This window comes from Myotis yumanensis, unplaced genomic scaffold (assembly GCF_028538775.1).
Source record: "Myotis yumanensis isolate MYYU_CA2020_CCGP unplaced genomic scaffold, mMyoYum1.0.hap1 SCAF_20, whole genome shotgun sequence".
Lineage (NCBI taxonomy): Eukaryota > Metazoa > Chordata > Mammalia > Chiroptera > Vespertilionidae > Myotis > Myotis yumanensis.
Genome location: NW_027223771.1, coordinates 3,567,007 through 3,581,639, shown reverse-complemented (window position 1 = coordinate 3,581,639; position 14,633 = coordinate 3,567,007). Strand labels below are relative to the sequence as shown.

General features: G+C 46.9%; 1 long non-coding RNA gene across 3 annotated transcripts in view; it reads right to left on the bottom strand.

Moving 5' to 3' along the window:
- LOC138998443 (uncharacterized) overlaps window positions 1-14,633 on the bottom strand; it is a 315,813-nt gene that overhangs the window by 198,961 nt on the left and 102,219 nt on the right. For all 3 annotated transcript variants that reach the window (XR_011469162.1, XR_011469161.1, XR_011469163.1), the window contains exon 5: window positions 12,187-12,257. This is a non-coding gene — a long non-coding RNA (uncharacterized lncRNA). The remainder of the gene's footprint in view (window positions 1-12,186; window positions 12,258-14,633) is intronic.

Sequence of the window (14,633 nt, the reverse complement as noted above, 5' to 3'; positions counted from 1 at the left end):
ATAGGGTTTTATTCCCTTTAATTCTCCGGATCGAGACGGTCTTCAGCAAAAAGGGGGTTTTCAGATAAGCGGGGAGGGCCCCCCCAAATACAGTGGGGCTTTGACTTATGAGTTTAATTCGTTTCGTGACGGAGCTCCTAACTCAAATTACTCGTATGTCAAATCATAAAGTGAACGAGTGAGACACGTGATGCTGGGCTGATGTTGTGGCGTTCACTGTGATGTTTGCTGCACCAACTAGCGGTGGGGTGTCTGAAGCTGGCTCGTAACCCGAATTTTAGCTCGCAACTCAAAGCAAAAAAATCGGCCGAGAGACGGCTCGTATCTCGAAAAACTCGTTAGTCGGGACACTGGTAAGTCAAGGCCCCACTGTATAGAAATGTGATTTGACCACCTGAAGCCTTTCTGTGCTGGCAAAGATGAGAAGCCTGAACGTTTTTTAATAGAAGGCTGTTGTGGTAAAGAATAATTGGATGTATATATGCTTTGTTTTTTTAGTTAATCCTCACAGGAGGATATTTTCCCATTGATTTTTAGAGAGTGTGGAAGAGAGAGGGAAAGACAGAGAGAAACATCGATGGGAGAGAAACATCAATCAGCTGCCTCCTGCACACTCCTTACTGGAGATGTGCCCGCAACCAAGATACATGCCCCTGACCGGAATCGAACCCGGGACCCTTCAGTCCGCAGGCCGACGCTCTATCCACTGAGCCAAACCGGCCAGGGCAACCCTTATTATTTAGATTAAAAAATCAGTGCTGTGAGCATCACTTGGCTGCACATTTCAACAGTCACCAATTTGTTCCTCAGGAAGAGAAAATACAGGGAATTGCTCTTAGAAAAAAGAGTAGATGGATGAAATATAAAGAAATACTCTCACAGGGGAGCTCTACAATGTATTTGAAGCATGTTGAGGTGTTTTATTTCTTCATCTGCGGGGGAGGAGAGATTTTTTAAAAAAATATATATTTTATTGATTTTTTACAGAGAAGAAGGGAGAGGGATAGACAGTTAGAAATTAGAAACATCGACGAGAGAGATCGACCAGCTGCCTCCTGCACGCCCCCAAGTGGGGATGTGCCGGCAACCAAGGTACATGCCCTTGACCGGAATCGAACCTGGGACCCTTGAGTCTGCAGGCCGACGCTCTATCCACTGAGCCAAACCGGTTCGGCAGGGAGGAGAGATTTGCTGGCTTCTGAGCTATGCCTCTTTCTGAAGTTTTCTTCAAAGATTTCTCCGTCTCTAACCTCACGGCCACACTGTCACAGGACTGCAAAGACCTCACTCCACCCCGACACCTACAGCGAAATTAAGCTTTAGGCTCCAGCTCTATATAAAAAGAAAGATGAGCCCTAGCCAGTTCGGCTCAGTGGCTCGGTGGATAGAGCGTCGGCCTGTGGACTGAAGGGTCCCAGGTTCGATTCCGGTCAAGGGCAGGGACCTGGATTGCAGGCTCCATCCGGGCCCTGGTCAGGGCACATGGAGGAGGCAACCCATCGATGTCTCTCTCACATCGATGTTTCTCTCTCTGTCTCTCACATCGATGTTTCTCTCTCTGTGTCTCTCCCTCCCACTTTCTCTAAAATTCAATGGAAAAATATCCTCGGGTGAGGATTAATAACAACAACAACAAAAAAAGATGAAGAATTACATCATTGCAGGACTGGAAGGCTATAGTAGAGCGATTTCGGAATCGAAATGTACAGCAATGTTTAACGAATGCAGCTCGCTTCATTATCAACCAGTAGCCATATCCACGTGTGCATATGGTAAGATTAAGCCAAGCCATTATAATAACCTTAGAAACGATGAATATTCGACAATGGCAGGTCTGGCTAAACAAAATCGCATTTGCTCGATGCCATGGTATTATTTATTTGGACGCAGGGTGTTGGTCAAGTTTGCCCAATATGTACCTTATAATTAGGGGGAATTTCCCTTTTTTTTTTAAAAAAAAATACATTTTTATTGACTTCAGAGAGGAAAGGGGAGGGAGAGAGAGAGATAGAAACATCAACGATGAGAGAGAATCATTGATTGGCTGCCTCCTGCACGCCCCCTACTGGGGATCGAACTGGCAACCTGGGCATGCGCCCTTGACTGGAATCGAACCTGGGGCCTTTCAAGTCTGCAGGCCGACGTGCTATCCACTGAGCCACATCAGCTAGGGCCAGGGACATTTCCCTTTTGAAGGAACATGAAAAGGCCCAGCTTTAGGATTGCAGATGGTATTGCTGTTATCAATCTCAGCCTACTAAAAACACCAACATTTTGGGGCCCAGTCCCTTTGCAAAATTAACATTTCCCACGCTGGAGCCATTTTCACACATTTAGTTTTAGTGGGAATTATTTTTGGGGGGGGATTATTACACACAGGGTCATTACGTAGATAAGCTAAAATACTGGGAGATTCAGAATGTTAACTCGTATTTTTAAAGAGTTGCTAAGGCGAAAAAAAATCAATCTGCCACTTATGAAAAATGATCAACAGACAACCACACGTTATTTTAAAGGTTTTCTTTAGCGTTGGTGATCTGGTAATTTACATACATTTTTATACATACTAGAGGCCCAGTGCACGAAATTTGTGCACTGGTAGGGTCTCTAGTGGCTGACAGCTGCTGGCCGGGTACGCCCTCCCTTCCCCTGGCCAGCTCTGCCCTCTGGTCAAACTCCCGGACAACCTCCGGGTTGAGGGGACAATTTGCATACTACCCTTGTAATATATAGGAGACGTATAAATGTATATTTAATTCTGAGGGAATTCTGTCTCATTATTACTAAATTTTGAAAATAAAATTTCCTACATTGCCGTTTGTCTCACCACTGCTATTTCTCCAATTTATGCTGTTCAAACTTTTCCCTTTGGCCTCGATCATTCCAAGTTTTAATTTAAAATCACCCAACTTGCTTGTAAAACAAACATTATATACCATTTAAAAGCCGACTTTCTAATAATACCTCTGAATTTTCCTGTGATCTGGATATGTAAGTATTTACATATATATTACTAGCCCTTATTAACTTCGCCTTGCAATCAGGGGAGGCCGTACGTTTTATTTTTAGTGAGAGAATTGCTCCTGCCTCTGGACCCATTTCAAGATAAAATGGATGTTAACCTGCTCACAGGAAGGTAGAATTTTAAATCACGTTCCAATTGGACACTTTAGCAAATGCTTTCTTTACTTATTTTCGTCACAGTATATATTTAACATGCGATCGTCATATCTTCTCATGTCACAAAATCTTTTAAGCCTTCGTTTAGTTAAAGGTTGAAGGATTTATTTTATTTATGCAAAAAAAGCTACTAATTAAACATTTGTGGATTTTTCTCACATTAGAGGCCCCTAATTCTTTTTTTTAAATGTATTTTTATTGATTTCAGAGAGAGGAAGGGAGAGGGAGAGAGAGATAGAAACATCAACAAGAGAGAATCATTGATCGGCTGCCTCCTGCACGCCCCCTACTGAGGATCGAGCTGGCAACCCAGGCATGGGGCCCTGACCAGGAATCGAAATGTGACCTCCTGGTTCATAGGCGGACACTCAACCACTGAGCCACACTGGCCAGGCAAGGATCCTACTTTTTTAAAAAATATTGATTTTTCACAGAGAGGAAGGGAGAGGGATAGAGAGTTAGAAACATGGATGGGAGAGAAACACCGATCAGCTGCCTCCTGCACATCTCCCTACTGGGGATGTGGCCGCAGCCAAGGTACATGCCCTTGACCGGAATCGAACCTGGGACCCTTCAGTCTGCAGGCCGACGCTCTATCCACTGAGCCAAACCGGTCATGGCAGGGCCCTAATTCTTAAAAAAAAAAAAAAACAACAACCATCTAAACATTGTGACCTTATTTTCGCCTGGTTGGTTTCTTCTTGATTAAAACAACCCTTTGTTTTAAGATGCATTGATCAGTAGCTTAAACAGCAGCTTCGCTATCAACTTACTCATACACACGCACAGAAACACTCGCCCCCGACAAGGCACTCAAGCCAAAGCCACTTCTCAGAATTGAGGTCCATGGGGGAAGAGGGAGACAGGTAATACTTTCAATAATAAAGATTTTTAAACAAGAGAGAGAGAGGGGTCTATGTAGAGGGGAGAGGGAGGCGCTGTCACGGGCCTTGCTTCTTGCAACCCCTTTGGGTCAAGCGTTTTGCGACTGTTAGACTCACAGTTCTATTGACTGAATTCTGATTTCTAGCATCTCAGCCCGGCCGGTGTTGCTCAGTGGTTGAGCCTCGACCTATGAACCAGGAGGTCATGGTTCCATTCCCGGTCAGGGCACATGCCCTGCACAGTCAGGGGTGTAACCGCAGCACCCGTTGGGCCGTGGCTGGGACGCCCTTCCACGGGGGATCCCGCTAATGCAGCTGACGAGTCCCTTACATCCCGTCCGCGCGCGTTTTGATGCCTGCGATGCCCATCGCACCGCCTTCTGACTCCCGGCACCGAGTCCGTCCCAGGGAGCGGCGGCCAATGTCACGCTAACTTCTGACTCCGCGACAAACAGCGTGGGCAGCGCTTGGCCGAGCTGCGTCTCATTCCAGGGGCATCAAAGGGAGACTCCAAAAATGACTCCAGCCCCACGGCTCTGATAAAATAAGATGCTTACCCACTGACAGCAATTACCATGGAAATAAAAAGAGGACACAGCTTCCTTATGCTCTCAAATCAAAGAGGCAGAGGTGGGGAGGGCCGGGGCTGCGTGGGGAGGAAGCTTTGAGACTTTCATCCGGCAGGTTGGCTCCTCGGTGGGTGGGGAAAGGTTATTCATCATTTTCAAGAGCAGAGGCTTTTTGCTCAGTCGTTTCTGGGGGTGCCTGGCCTGGACACTTTTGCTCTGCAGACAATAGAGCAGGGGTCCTCAAACTTTTTAAACAGGAGGCCAGTTCACTGTCCCTCAGACCATTGGAGGGCCGGACTATAGTTTAAAAAAAAACTATGAACAAATTCCTATGCACACTGCACATATCTTATTTTGAAGTAAAAAAAACAAAACGGGAACAAATATAATATTTGTATTTACATGTGGCCCGCAAGCCGTAGTTTGAGGACCCCTGCAATAGGTTAGTTTCCAAGAGGAAGGGGGGGGGGAAGAGAGAGAGAGAGAGAGAGAGAGAGAGAGAGAGAGAAACATCAATGATGAGAGAGAATCGGTGACGGGCTGCCCCCTGCACGCCCCACACTGGGCATGGAGCCCACAACCCGGGCCTCTGACCTGACCGGGAATGGAACCGTGACCTCCTGGTTCATAGGTCGAGGCTCAACCACGGAGCCACACCGGCCGGGCGGAGATGTTAGAAATCAGAATTCAGTCAATAGAACTGTGAGTCTAACAGTCGCAAAACGCTTGACCCAAAGGGGTTGCAAGAAGCAAGGCCCGTGACAGCGCCTCCCTCTCCCCTCTGCATAGACCCTTCTCTCTCTCTTGTTTAAAAATCTTTATTGTTGAAAGTATTACCTACGTCTCCCTCTTCCCCCATGGACCTCTTCCTCCCTCCTCCCACCCCCTCAAGCCTTCACCACCCCATTGTCTGTGACCATAGGATATACATATACGCATAGGAGCTCGTAGGTTGATCTCTCCCACGCCCCCTTCACCCTCCCCTGCCTCCCCTCTGAGGTTTGACCGTCTGATCGATGCTTCTCTGTCTCTGGATCTGTTTTTGTTCATCAGTCTGTGTTGTTCATTATATTCTATAAATGAGTGAGATCCTGTGATATTTAGCTTCTGCAACTGGCTTACTAGTATTTCACTTAGCATAATGCTCTCCAGGTCCATCCATGCTGTTGCAAATGGTAAGAATTCCTTCTTTTTTACCGCAGCATAGTATTCCATGGTGTAGATGTATCACTGTTTTCTAATCCACTCATCTGCTGATGGGCACTTAGGCCGTTTCCACATATTAGCTATAGTGAATTGTGCTGCTGTGAATATAGGGGGGCACATATCCCTTCTGATTGGTGTTTCTGATTTTCTGGAGTTTCTTCAAAAAGTTAAAACTGGAACTCCCATTTGACCCAGTGATCCCACTTCTGCATGGACCATTCTCATTGGCTTGTCCCAATGTTAAAAATGTAGCTGTCAGCTCTTCCCTCCATCTTTTTTTATTCTTCCCTACCCCTTCCTTTTTAAAAAAAGATTGAAAAATTGGTCATTTAGAGGGAGAGGGAGGGAGACGGAGGGAGAGAGAGAGAGAAACACTGATGTGAGAGCAGAACATCAACTGGCTGCCTCCTGCACGCCCCCTGCTGGGGATCGAGGCCACAACAGGCACAGGTACCCTGACTGGGGAATCGAACCGGCAACCTTTAGGTCAGTGGTTCTCAACCTTCTTTCTGGCCCTTTAAATACAGTTCCTCATGTGGTGACCCAACCATAACATTATTTTCGTGGCTACTTCGTCACTGTCATGTTGCTACTGTGATGAATCGTCATGTACACATCTGATAGGCAGGATGGTCTGAGGCGACCCCTGTGAAAGGGTCGTTCGACCGCCAAAGGGGTCGCGACCCACAGGTTGAGAACCGCTGCTTTAGGTGGTTGGCACGAACCTCAACCAACTGAGCCACAGTGGCCAGGGCTCCTTTTGAATTCTGTTCTTATGTATACAAGAGAAACAATTCCCATGAAAAATAAACACACAAAATGCATTGAGAATGGAAGCCCTCTGGCTCCTACACCTTTCTCAGCAGTAATTATTGCAAATAAAGGGTTTTGGGTCTTCGTGGCTCTTACTCTTCACAAGTAAGTATGTATGCAGGCACCGGCACAAAAATATAACGCTGCCCTGGCTTCTGGCACCTGTACATACTAAGTCTAGTGAAACTTACTTGAAGATGAATGTATTAAATGAATGCACACATGTGGGGCGCGGTTATGGTGTCTTGGCCAGGTTCAAGCCTCGGACTAAGGAAAGGACAGGGTCCTCTCATTGCCACGTGCAAGTCCCAGCTGAAGGGTAGGGCCCTCCCAGCACAATCATAGCCAGCGGCTGTGGTTGTGAGCTTGAACCTATGGTCCGAACACGTAGCCCCACGTGCCTTGTGATAGAGTTCGGGTGCATGTAGTTCAGTGGGGATGACACTCATGAGAATGCTGTAAACAACGTGATCACGCCCCTACTTTGCCTCGCGGCATCTGCTATAAAATAAAGACACGGCTTGTGGGCGCTGGCGCTGTCTCCTCATCAGGGAGGCAGTGTCCCACCGAGACCCAGCTTTCATTCTCTTGTCTGTCTTTTCTCAATCCTTTCACTCCCCCCCCCGCCCCCACTAAGGGTCACTGAACCAGGCTGAGCTGGCCTGGCACATAAGGCACCCTGGGGCTGAGTATGCCATGGCCGTGCCGGCTCCCCCCACACACATATCCTCCTTACCCCAAATTTCAAGGCCCTTTGCTTAGCGCACGGAAATATGGTGGAGATAGATACAGGTAAATGCCTATAGGTTGTCTATTGACTTTCTAGGAAATTTACACCATGCTAAAGTATATAAAATACTCCATACATGTCCCCCCCCATCCCAGACACACATTTTAGGCTCCCATAGAACTTTTAAAATATATATCTATATCTATATCTATCTATCTATATCTATATCTATATCTATATCTATATCTATATCTATATTTCAGAGAGGAAGGGAGAGAGAGAGAGACAGAAACATCAATGATGAGAGAGAATCATTGATCGGCTGCCTCCTGCATGCCCCACACTGGGGACCAAGCCTCAACCCCGGGCATGTGCCCTGACTGGGAATTGAACTGTGACCTCCTGGTTCATAGGTTGATGTTCAACCACTGAGCCACACCGGCCGGGCTAGGCTCTGGTGGAACTTAATGAAAGCTTAACCACTGACCCAGGAGGACAGTGTTAACCCTAAGATTGCCAGTAGCATGTGGATGCCAAAATGAACCAGAGGGTAAGCCTAATCACACCTAATTCTTTTGGTTAAAGCTCAATGATCTTGTCTGCATTCAAGAGCCAAGACAGAATGCTGACCGCGGTTCTGGTACAAACGGGCCTGTGACCTTGACTGGGTTTGGAAGAGTTTCCAGGTTCTGCTGGGTTACCCTCCTGTGGACCAACTAGAGGCTCTTCCCATGTCCTCCAAGGTTTCTTCTAATTGAAAAGCAGTGCCGCCCTAGCCGGTGTGGCTCAGTGGATAGAGCGTCGGCCTACGGACTGAAGGGTCTCAGGTTCGATTCCAGTCAAGGGCACGTGGCCGGGTTGCAGGCTCAATCCCTAGTAGGGGTCGTGCAGGAGGCAGCCGATCCATGATTCTCTCTCATCATTGATGTTTCTATCTCTCTCTCCCTCTTCCTTCCTGTCTGAAATAAACAAAAATATATTTTAAAAAAATAATAAATAGTGCCATATGCCCCTCTCTCTTGGAGAGATGGTGGATAGTTGCTGCGTTCGGAGTTACGGCCAGTCCTGGGCGGAAGAGGTTGGACACAAATCCAACAAAGTCTCCTACCTACACCCACCCCCACTTTGTTGGATTTGCAATATATGACAGAACTAAGTGATACATAGCCCATTGACTTTAACTTCATGTTTTGGTGTCTTGAGTTCGGATAATGAGCCTGTTTGTTCCAAATCCAATTACCCATTCTATTTTCTCACCCCCCGCCCCCCCATCCACATATGGGGAGACATTCATTACCCACTTCCCCACACCACTCCCAAGGCCACCGAACACACAAAGCGGGCTTTGTCCCAGAGGTGGGATTCAAAGCGAGGGGAGGGGCCGGCTTGAAAGGCAAGGCATTCTTCCAGGTCTCAGGACCGGCCTGGAGGAAGTGTGAAATCAGAAGTGGGAAAATCAAACAGTCAGAAGTGGAGTTTGGGGAGAAGAGAGGGAGCCCTGAGGGCCAGGGTCTTCAGGAGGGACAGGGGGACAAGGCATTTCTCTCCAATCAGAACTGAATGGCAGCTCCAAGGAAGACAAAGAGGTGCCTTAAGCTCTGAAGGAGCAAACTGAGACACAACGTAGCAAAGGGGTAGCGGTGACTCCACACACCCCTTGTTTGCATCAATTAGGGCTAAGGCTGGGCCCGGGCCAGGCATCCACCTACGAAAACAGCGCTGAAGTTAAGACACCGGGTACCCGTCCAATTACCATCAGTTGGGCGTCTGTTCTCTCATCAAAGCGACGTGACATGGAGACACAGAGTCAAACAGATGGCTGTATTTTGCTCAACTGGACTTTAATGAAAAAGTCCAGATTCTTTTGTTGCGGAGAAAAAGGGATTTATAGCCTGAGAGGACGTTCACCGCGGAGGGGATAAGATAATGCTACATCAAAGAACTGCAAGGGAAAATGGAATACGGCGAGATGATTCGCCCCCTCACGGGAGGGGAAGAGAACAAAGGAAATTTAGATCGTGTGAAATATCCCGAATTCATAAAAAAGAGAAAACTCAGTCAGGGTCCCACTGAAAATCCATCCCAGGTACCCGAGTTGAAACGAAAGCAAATTCAACTGGCCCGATTCAATTGCAAAAATCGAGAAATATTGAACGAGGGATGCTGGCCACAAAAAAAGGGGACATGCACACACAGGTAGAATTAATATCAAATGAATGGCTCACATGGAAGTTTCCAGAAAACCTCAGCCTTTTTCGAGCTGAACAATTCCCACAGGACAATGGTGGTCTCGTTTCTGACAGGTTGTGTAGTCGCCACCTCATGAGGAATTTGAGGATGTCCACGAAGGTAGGCTGCACCTTTGTGGGTTTGCCAGAAGGGAAGTCATTCATCAAGCTCTTGGTTTTGAAACTCCTCATTTTTTAAAAAAGATATTTTTATTGATTTCAGAGAGGAAGGGAGCGGAAGAGAGAGACAGAAACGTTAGTGATGAGAGAGAATCAAGGATCGGCTGCCTCCTGCACGCCCCCTACTGGGGATGGTGCTCGCAACCCGGGCATGTGCCCCGACCGGGAATCAAACCTGGAACCCTTCAGTCCGCAGGCTGATGTTCTATCCACTGAGCCACACCAGCTAGGGCTGAAACTCTTGATTTTGGAGTTGCTTTTTCTCAAATAATTATCTTTATATCATTTTAAAAGGGAAAAGGCAGAGGAGGTTGTATGAATATGGGAATATGGTTCTTTTCAAAGCTCATTAATTGAATGCCAATGCATTGCCAGCTCATTACAACGCAGGCTGCTTTAATTAAAAGTGGGCCCATGCGCTATAATAAAAAAGAGAGAATGAGCCTGACTTAGAATTGGATACCTTTTATAAAAATAATCCTTAAGCAGACAGAGGGCAGAAGAACTTTTTTTTGTTATTGTTTTGTTAATTCTCACTCGAGAATATTTTTCCATTGATTTTAGGGAGAGGGGAAGAGAGAGGGAGAGACAGAGAGAAACATTGATGTGAGAGAGACACATCGATCGGTTGCCTCCTGCACGAATCCCAACCAGGGCCTGGGCCGGGGACGAGCCTGCTACTGAAGTAAGTACATGCCCTTGACCGGAATCGAACCCGGGACCCTTTGGTCTGCAGGCCGACGCTCTATCCACTGAGCCGAACTGGCCACAGCAAGAAATTTGAGAATGTTTATAAATGCAGACGATCTTTCAGTAATTGTCATTATAAGCAAAGGCACGCACGGGGGCCCAGCTGGCTAAGGCTTAGAATTCGTTGACGGCACAAGCTACGGGCTGCAGTGTAGCTTCGCGGTATTGAGTGTCTCCATAGAGCTTTTATGAATGGACTGAGCACCAACTCAGTATCTCATGACACGGACGGTTTCCAATCAGGGGTTTGAAGTGCATCTTCTAAGAACTACAGGCAAAGGAGAAATCAGTTCGCTTGCCTCTCACTCATAAAACATAGCGCTGGTTGTCAGATAAACGGAAGAGGAAGTGATCAGTGAACTTGACAAACACAGGAGGTTCTGAAGCAGCGCGTGTGAGGCTTACATGTCACCTTGGACGTGTCGATTTCAAGTGTCTGCCTTCCTCTGTCTACTTCCCCCACTTGATGTTTGAGTCCACCCTATATAATAAAAGCCTAATATGCTAAGTGTCCGGTCGCCGGTTGTCTGTTCAACCTATCAAAGTGTAATATGCTAATGATATGCTAAGGCTGCTACACCGCTCGCTATGATGTGCACTGACCACCAGGGGGCAGACGCTCCAACAGGAAGGTTAGCTTGCTGTTGGGGTCCAGCCGATCGGGACTGAGTGAGACGGGCTGGACACACCCTGGAGCCCTCCCTCGGTCTCTCCCCTGGCTGGCCAACCTCCTGTGGCCCTTCCTGGTCCCGATCATGCGTCGGCGGGGTCCCTCAGCCTGGCCTGTGCCTTCTTGCAATCTGGGACCCCTTGGGGGATGTCGGAGAGCCGGTTTTGGCCCGATCCTGGAGGACAGGACAAGGGACCCCATTGGTGCATGAATTCGTGCACCGGGCCTCTAGTTTATTTATAAAACATAAAAGGGCACTTCTCAGTGCTCTTTTAGCAGGATAAATAGAAAATCAGTAGAAAATCATTTTTTTTAAAACCTCTTATTATTATGACTTTACTACCATTCAGGCATATTTTTCTGGATCTTTCTCTGTGCAAAAACTTTTAAAAAATATATATATTTTGATTGATTTCAGAGAGGAAGGGAGAGGGAGAGAGAGAAACATCAATGATGAAAGAGAATCATTGATTGACTGCTTCCTGCACGCCCCTTACTGGGGATCGAGCCCACAACCCGGGCATGTGCCCTTGACCGGGAATCAACCCATGACCTCCTGTTTCATAGGTGGACGCTCAATCACTGAGCCACGCCAGCCGGGCATCTATTCAGTAAATGCAGACAGTCAATAGTAAGGTGGCCAGAGAGCTGACTTAACACAGAACTGTGGCATCACCCACGTCCTGTAGAATCATACACATTCTCCGTGTGGGCAGTTGGACTCTACTAACCGCCGTAATGTGTCAGGACCCAGATAACTGATCAGAGATTTCCCATTGATTCTAAGTGACATCAGGAGGAAAAGGCGACACATTATCTCTAGAACTTGGGTTTGAGACGGTTGTAAAAAGTCACCCAAAGTCAAGGACGTCTATTCAAACTCAACGATCGAAGACGATACTGAAAATATTACTTCATAACGATTACCAGAATGGTCACCTTTCATTGGGCAACTCATTTTATGCTGAGCACTTACCCTCACGGTGGCGGGGTTCAAAGGTCACCAGCCTTCCGAGTGTGAAATCAACAAGTGTTTCCTCTGTGTCCCTGTGATGAGAAAACAAAATAGACAAAGTTAAATAGAGAGAAGAGAGTACATAGCATTCATTGCACATCATGCTTTCTTGAGTTTTCATTAAGACTAAATTATTGGATTTCCCCCCCTGCCCAGGTAATTTTATTTATTCTTTTCTTTTTTTTTAATGTTACATGCAATAAACCTTAATATGTCAAGAAAAACTATCTGAATTATTGGATTTAAAAAATATATATATTTGCATTGATTTCAGAGAGGGAGGGAGAGGGAGAGAGAAAGAGAAACATCAATGATGAGAGAATCATGGATTGGCTGCCTTCTGCACGCCCCCTACTGGGGATCGAGCCCACAACCCGGGCACGTGCCCTGACCGGGAATCGAACTGTGACCTCCTGGTTCATAGGGCGACGCTCAACCACTGAGCCCCGCCGGCTGGGCCTGAATTATTGGATTTTAATAATTGTGTCTCAAGTTACCTAGATTTTATTTCCTTACTCAGCTCCTGATTATATGCGACTACACATTCATCCAAATCGAGAGAAAAGAGTATTAAATGTGATCATCAACACTGAAGATAGAAAAAATTATCATTAAACTTTACAGGCTAATGAAAAATCATGGGATGGACTTAATATGTTTAGTATCTGCAATTACTGCCTGGATGATACAGAAAAGCAGCTTCTGTCTGTATCACCCCCCTCACTGGTCCCTTCCTTTTGAAAAGTACTGGCAACTATAATTTTTTCCAGGATATTTTCTGCACAAATAAATATCAAACTCCCACCCTAGCCGGTTTGGCTCAGTGGACAAGAGAGAGCATCGGCCTGTGGACCCAAGGGTCCTGGGTTCGATTCTGGTCAAGGGCACCTACCTCCATTGCAGGCTCCTCCCCGGGCCGGGCCCTGGTTGGGGCGCGTGCAGGAGGCAGCCAATCGATGTGTTTCTCTCACATGGGTATTTCTCTCTGTCTCCCTCTCTCTCCCACTCTCCCTAAAAATCAATGGAAAAATATCCTCAAGTGAGGATTAAAAAAAAAATATATTGAACTCCCACTCCTCTATTTCCAGAGAAAGTGCTCATTTCCTCTAATTTTGGAAGAAGCCTTTGCATGGGACCCAGGAAACGGAGTGATTATTTGCCTGTGAACCTAAAAGGTGAACGTTGGGGATTATCAAGCAGGCCTCATTATGAGAAAACCTGTTGCTTCAAATAGTTCCATGCCAGCCACACAATTCGCCCCAATAGCAATTCTATCTCAACCGCCATGCACTCTAGGGCCTAGGCCAGTGATGGCAAACCTTTTGAGCTCGGCGTGTCAGCATGTTGAAAAAACCCTAACTTAACTCTGGTGCCGTGTCACATATAGAAATTTTTTGATATTTGCAACCATAGTAAAACAAAGACTTATATTTTTGATATTTATTTTATACTAGTGGCCCGGTGCACGAAATTCGTGCACGGGGTGGGTGTTCCTCAGCCCGGCCTGCACCCTCTCCAATCTGGGACCCCTTGGGGGATGTCTGACTTCCTGTGGGATCGGGCCTAAACATGCAGTCAGACATCCCTCTCACAATCTGGGACCACTGGCTCCTAACCGCTCACCTGCCTGCCTGATTGCCCCTAACCACTCTGCCTGCCGGTCGGCTTGCCCTAAACTGCCCCCCTCCCCCAGCCTGATCTCCCCCAACTGCTCCCCCTGCTGGCCTGATCATCCCCAACTGCCTTCCCCTCCTGGCCTGATTGCCCCTAACTGTCTCTGCCTCGACCCCACCACCATGGCTTTGTCCAGAAGGATGTCCAGAAGGTCTCCTGGTCTAAGTAGCATATTACCTTTTTATTAGTATAGATATTTAAATGCCATTTAACAAAGAAAAATCAACCAAAAAAATGAGTTCGCGTGTCAGAGGTGTTATAGGTTCGCTATCACTGGCCAAGGCCAGTGGTCGGCAAACTGCGGCTCTCGAGCCACATGCGGCTCTTTGGCCCCTTGAGTGTGGCTCTTCCACAAAATACCATGTGTGGGCGCGCATGTACAGTGCGATTGAAACTTCATGGCCCATGCGCAGAAGTCGGTATTTTGTGGAAGAGCCACACTCAAGGGGCCAAAGAGCCGCATGTGGCTCGAGAGCCGCAGTTTGCCGACCACTGGCCTAGGAGATGTAAGCAGCAAAGCCCAGCATTCAGCATGGTCCCTGACACAGAGTAGATGTTATTTGTTTTAATAAGAGAATGGATAACAGACATTTAAAAAAATCCTCATGATCATCACACTTACAGTGAGCCACATATATGACTTTAAAAACCTTTTTTAAAATATATTTTTATTGATTTCAGAGAGTGAAAAAGAGGGAGAGAGAGAGGGAGAGAGAAACATCAATGATCAGAGG